Source organism: Pagrus pagrus, assembly GCF_965226575.1.
Source record: "Pagrus pagrus genome assembly, chromosome: 8".
Classification (NCBI taxonomy): Eukaryota; Metazoa; Chordata; class Actinopteri; order Spariformes; family Sparidae; genus Pagrus; species Pagrus pagrus.
The window spans coordinates 22,069,536-22,076,334 of NC_140192.1; positions in this window are offsets into that span (position 1 = coordinate 22,069,536).

Sequence of the window (6,799 nt, forward strand, 5' to 3'; positions counted from 1 at the left end):
CACAGCTCTATACTGGCTCCCCTCTGCCACATTATTTAAGAACAACTCCCTCCTCTCCCTTGGGATAATCTAGCAGGATCTAGGAAAACCCCCGACAATTAACCTGCAGATAATTATAAAGAGTAAAATAGATGGAAGTGAAACTACAATGATTCCTGAGATTACTGCAATACAATGAAACTTACTGAGGTAATGTCACTGAAATCAGGTATATAAGATATACATTTATCCTCACCACAGTAAAACATAATGGTAAAATAGAAAAATCATTTTGCATCTCAGCCATTGTCCCATGACTTGCAGCTTTGGTATGTTTTCACTCTATTAACTGTGATTCATTCTGATTTCCCACCCAATTTAATTATTTCTTTATTTATAGTGTCTTTATTAGGCTTCAATTGCACAAATGAAATGAATGTTCATAAGTTAAATATTGTTCTCATGCAGGCCTGAACACTTTGCACACAGATGCACACTTGTGATAGAACTGATGTGTAGTCCCTTTGCAGCCTTGTTGGCTTGTAAGTATGCTTGATGCAAAACCGCTACATGTAAAAGGGCTGTAAAAATGATGTGTACAGAAGGTGTGCCCACAAGTCAAACTTTTGCCTTATCCTCCTATGCGTCTGTTATTTATTACACTCTCTTCTCTTCCCTTTATTTCTTTGCCCTATCGCATTTATTCTGTACATACATTCGACGCTATGTTTTTTCTGTCTCCCCTCCCATTTGACCGTGTTCAAAATTGTGTTGGATACATCTGTAACTAAGAAGTTTAAGAAGCCAAGTCAGCGATTATCCACCCTCCCCACACTTAGACACTTCCACAGTTACTCTAAGTGGGTTGAGCTGGTTCCTCTCAGTATCTTCTGACGCTGTAGCAGAGCAGAAACAGCCGAGCAGCTCTCCGGAGGCCACGACGACATGGATTTGCGACCAGCCATGAGCAGGGGGGTCCTGTGTGGTCTCTCCTAAACGTTTTCTCAGCCACCCAGATTGTGTTTGAAGGACGGTAAGGCTGGGAGTGGAGCAACACGCTGCAGATGCTGTTCTGGACCACTCCATCACTGCAGTTATTACAGCTGGGACAACCCAAACTATTTTCTTTTTCTCTGTCTCTCTCTTTCTCTCCTCTACCACGTCTGCCAATCCTTCAAGACATTACATTTGAGTACATGGTGGGCCCCTGTTGTATATTACATTGTATAAGTCCCAGCTTGTGCTGGGCACATCCCCTCTGCTCCTGCCTTCGATCCCACAAACCTCTGGAGAACTGTTAACATAGAGACGGCCATAGGCCCAGGGTAAATTATAAACATATACAGTATATGGTCTCAGTCTGAGGGCACAAAGACTGTGAGTTTAAACCAGAGCTGCAGTCACCTACTAAACCATGGCAGCATCTGTGACATGACATGACACTCTCAGGATATCAAATGCAATACTGTCCCTAACTGTAGTAACTCTACTGCTGACGGCAAGATTCCCTCCTTCCCAGCACACTGGCATCTGTTTGACAAACACGTGTTTGAAAGAAACTATGTTTGTGTTACAATATTCAGTCAGTCCTACTTCACGAAAGAATTCAAAGAAGACTAGGTTTAGCAGCTTAAAAGAAACCAGTCTAATCAACAAAAAGTGTGACTTGGCTTAACATGTGTTGCCAATCAATCGACAGATATCTAAGCCACATTGAAACTGTAAATATTTGGGCAGTGAACATAATTGCATTTGAAAGAGCTTGGCAGTTCATATGAGAAGCACAGTGCGGCTCTGGGTTTGGACAAACTGTATGGTCTGCACTCAGTGTAGAATTTCAGTTCAACATGAAAACTCCTCAGTGTTCTCTACTGATGAAACGTACATGATGAAATAGTGTCAAAAGTGATGACATATTACATAATTTCTGTAATTACCAACAGCATGAATGAAAACACGTGCAGTCCTCATAATGGGATAGATAGGTAGCAAGAAAGCTAAAGAGGTAGATCAGTCTTTACTTCCCTGTTTCATAAACTCAGTCTGTCTTTCCATATGCATGCTCTGCTCATCTGTAGGAGCCAGGTTCAAAAGATCTTTGGCCTTGACATGTTCTTCTTAAATCATGTCATGAAGAAGATTTGTTGTCTGGAGAACTGATGACTTGTCCAGAAGGAGCCCTAGCTGCTAAAAATGCAAATCAATGTGAGTTTCTGTCGTGGGAATATTTGGATAGGTGCTTTGAGATAAGCATTAGGTGGTGCTTATTCTCAAGGCAGGTGCCATTAAACTGTTGCAGAAGAAGAGTGTGCAATGATATGTTGTAATTAACTGAGTGCCATTCAAGCCTTAACTAAAAAATTACTTAAAATGAGAGTTGAAAATCTCTCAACTTTTCAGAAAGGCACTGATGACGTCACCGTCGCTCTTTTTATTTTTCCTTACCGAGGTGATAATATTCACCATATTTTTGTCTCCTATGTATCATGTCATGCACCCACATCCTACTTGCTCTGATGTCCCGATGTCAAACAAAAAACAAACAAAATATAGTTAACCGCGAAGTGTCAATCATGCAGCAGCAGTTGTCAAGATACTGTTGTCATAGAGAAATAAAAACACTATGTGGACATGGGCTTTCTTGCCATTTGCTTTTATACATACACAAACTTTGTTCACTCAGCCGAGTGTAAAATTGTCACTTTGTGCAAACCCATAGTGACATTACCCAGTTTGTGGACTCTAGTTTACAGGGGTCACCATCTTGTTTTGTTGTAATTTTTGTAATCAATTTTTAAAATACTTACTGAGCAAAAAAAATGGAGTAAGAGGTACGGTTATTGTCTCATAGTGTTACTGTGATAGGAATATTAAGACTTGTACATATTGGTACCATACCTGCTGACTAGAGAATGTTCCTGCATACACACACACGGGACATCTTGACCTTACCATGGTCTGTTTTTGCTTATTAACTGTCCCCATCTCCCATGCTGGAGAGCACAGCCTTTAAACACACACACACACACACACACACACACACACACACACACACATACACGCACGCACAAGGTGTGCCTCATCTCTCCTGTGCAGAGCTTTGAACCAACTCACTCCGTAACAGTTTTGGTCCCTTTGCAAAGGCCTCAATACAACTTTTAAATACACCTTTTTTTAGGATCTGTATTTCAGATTTCTTTGGGACTTCTTTTTGAAACCAGTTGATTCACCCTCTGTTAGAAAGAATGCAGGTTTAGAGCACTTCTGCATTGGCTTCACATTTTAGACCCAAAACTCCACGTTTTTATTCAGTCAATGATTTGCACTTTATTTTTTTTTCATTAAAAGTGTGCATAAATACCTAATGAAAATCAAATAAGGTCAGTGGAAAACAGATTGAATTAAAACATTCTGTGAGTAACAAACTGAGTCATTTCAATATCATGTGGACATTTATCGACACATAACCTGACACATGTAGTATACTTGAAAGGCCTTGAAACAAAGGTAACGCTAAGACTCCATTATATCTCTCCTGTATGATAAAGCAAAGGGGTTAATTTCTGTGCTTGGTTATGAGAAAGTGAACTTGAATTTGTCCGAGTCACATTATAAAACAAGCAGCACTGGAGATTAATATTGGCATCTCCATGAACACCACTTTTCTGGTATTGGCAATGTTGCTGAGCCAGTATGTCTATTCAAACACAATTTATCAGATTAAGCATGTGTGTCCATTTGTGCATATTTCATGCATTTATGCATCTGCATATGTGCTCGTTTTGGAGTACAGAATGTACTGGCCTGTCTAGATGTATATTGAATGTCTTGAAGCAGAGAGGCGTCCAACCCATAGTCTCCTTCACGTGTCTGCTGTGTAGGAGCCAAGTCTCAGGGCCATGAGCACATTCACAGCTGGCTCTCTGCAGGCTGATCCCCCAGATTTTGAACGGCTGGTACGATTCCCGTTGACATGCAGCAGTTCCCGCCCTTTGGAGGTATAAGGGCAGGATGATGTGTAGCATCCGAAAAGCGATTGTCAAGAGTCTCTTATATAAACCTTTCCATAAGGTTGACAGGAAAGGGTCAAAGCTGAACAAGCATTGGTTATCCCATGTTAGCCACATTCACATGAGCCAAACATGTGTTCCTCATTATGTGCACCAGTACAACACGTGATTAGACTTGGAAACATTTCTGAAGATGACGTGGGGATAATACGCCGTTTGCTCCTGGTAACAAGACAGTGATGAAACAATGGAGTAAGAGACTGGGGCTTTAAAAGGTCTGGGTGGAATAAGAAAGCAAATGTGCTGAATTGTACATACGTGAGCAGAGCAGCACTGACGCCACACAGCTGGTGTGTCACAGTCTCATCTCCTCCATATCAGATCAGGGTGGAACCAAAAGAGCTTGTTTGGTTTTGTGTGTTGTAATGGATGTTCTCCATCATCAGATCCTGATTAGAATTGGCTCCACACACGGTGGTCTTTGCTTGGCTTCTCGGCCTGTTCTGTGTGCCATCTGTGTGCAATGGCTGAATGGTGGCCAGGGTGTCCGTGGCAGCAGTGCAGTAGAGCTGTAGTCGGGTGTTGGGACATGTCATCCATCTGCTGGCTTCAACACGGAAACAGACAAACCACAATGCAGCAGTTAAGAAATCCCAGAGGTTCAAATGGTCCTTTACAGCCAAGTGGATCTCAAGATCAAAAACCATCAAAATGTAACTTGACATTTATGTGATCTTAATTGTGCTGGGTGTTTGATACTGTTGCCTGACTAGACACTAACACATTTTATTTCTCATGTGATGATAGCTTATGTCTGATTTTGTCTCATGTTACCTATGATGTTCTTTGATTATTTTCTATCTCTTTTATTTTGTTGTCAAACCACTGGACATACATATCAAGGGTGGAATGTAATTAAATACATTTACTGTACTTTTCTTGAGTTCTTCCGCTACTTTATACTTTTACACTGTTACATTTCAGAGGAAATATATAATTTACCCCACTGCATTTATCTGACTGCTGGAGTTCCTTTAAAAATCAAGATTTCACATTCATAAAGCACATGACTATCTTATAAAATGATGCACTGCAACAAACAAAGTAGTTAAAGTAGTTAAAATGAGCTTTGCTTTCACTTGCTAGAACATTAAAATGCTGCTTATACAGTATTGCATTAGTATAATCTCATAATGATAACACTCTGAAATTAAAATGAAATTCTGCCATCTGATGAGTACTTTCACTGTAACATTTGCTGCTCATAATTCTGTACGTCCACTTAACTAAAAGCATGAATATGGAATTTTAATTTGCAATGAAGTATTTTCTAAACTGAAATATTACTTCAACCAAGGAGGTTATGTTTTCACCTGTGTCTGTTTTTTTGTGATCAATTTTTTTATTTTATTTTGTATTTATTGCTTGTGTATGTTGGTTGGTTGGTCTGGTGGTTAGTTGGTTTGTTCTTGGAATCACATTCTCTGGTTTAACTGCAGTTCTGTGTGTGGTTTGTCCAAGTATTGTTGCTGTACCTCACTGTCCAGAACGCTCATACACGTGCTCCTCGGATTGGGCAGTTACTCACATAGGGTAATGACAACCAGCCATGTTGCATACATATTATTGCTAGCTTGACCGCGGAGCCTTTCACATACATAACTGCTGCTAAAGAGGTAGGTAGAGCATCATGGTTTAAAGCTCAAGGCTACTGACCAAGTTGCCTTATCTGATGTAATGGGAGTGAGAATGTGTTGGGACAAGACTTGTGGTGCGGTTACAGAGCCACAATAGCACTCATTTTCCAATAATCCCTTTCATCTGGTTCTTTTTTGGTCTCTACCAAGTGAATATTTGGCTCTTTAGCTGTTAAATGCTCAACTATATGTTCACCACAGTTGCTTACTAGTTGTAAATGAAAACAAAAAAGTATAGCTCTCAATGCCTACATCTTCTATATCCAATTATGTTTTATATGGGTTAGGGTTAGGGGGTTATGGGGCCAAACTTGATAGTCACCTTGTAAAACTTACAGATTGAGGATTGTCTTTTTTGGCATCATAAATATAAAAAGTAAGCCAACTCTACTCACTCTGGACCCATAGATCCAGTTTAAGTCCTGGAGTGTTATATCTTTCATGAGATCACACCCAAGTTTCAGTCATTTTGATTCATCACATAAAACCTCTGTTACATGCATAAATATATAGCCTGAGGTAGAACACACATTGGATTGCTTTACACCATGAAGAAACTGACTATTATATACTGCTGTGTCACAAGCAGCCATTTGTTCCTGCTTTTTTCTCTTTGTCTACTTTTTGTCCTGTCTCCATTTGAGGGTTTGTCTGCTCCTTGTACTTGGCTGCCAAGCTCTCACCGGGGGGCTCGTGGGTGTATGGCTCCATGTTAGCCACAGCTGCAGAAGACTGTGGGAGAGTACACTGCATTAACATAACTTGAGCAATTACACCAGTTTCCTCAGCTAACAATGTTAAATCATATTGTCAAGTGTGGTTGTTCACAATTGGGGGCCTGAATATTGGCAAGAGGATTTTGTCAGCAACCAAAATAAGTTTTTCACTGAGTTGATGAATTAAATTTATTGTATCAATATGGATAGATATGGGAAACACATGCTGATTGTCATCAATGAAACTATTTATGTTTGAGAAAATGGAAATTTTATGAAGCCGCAGAGACGGATTGAGATAATTTATCACTAACGTTTATTAGTATTTTTTCTTAGAGCTTGATTGGTGAAGATGTAGATGATTTGTAATGGAAATAATTAGTCTCAGCTTTTCTTC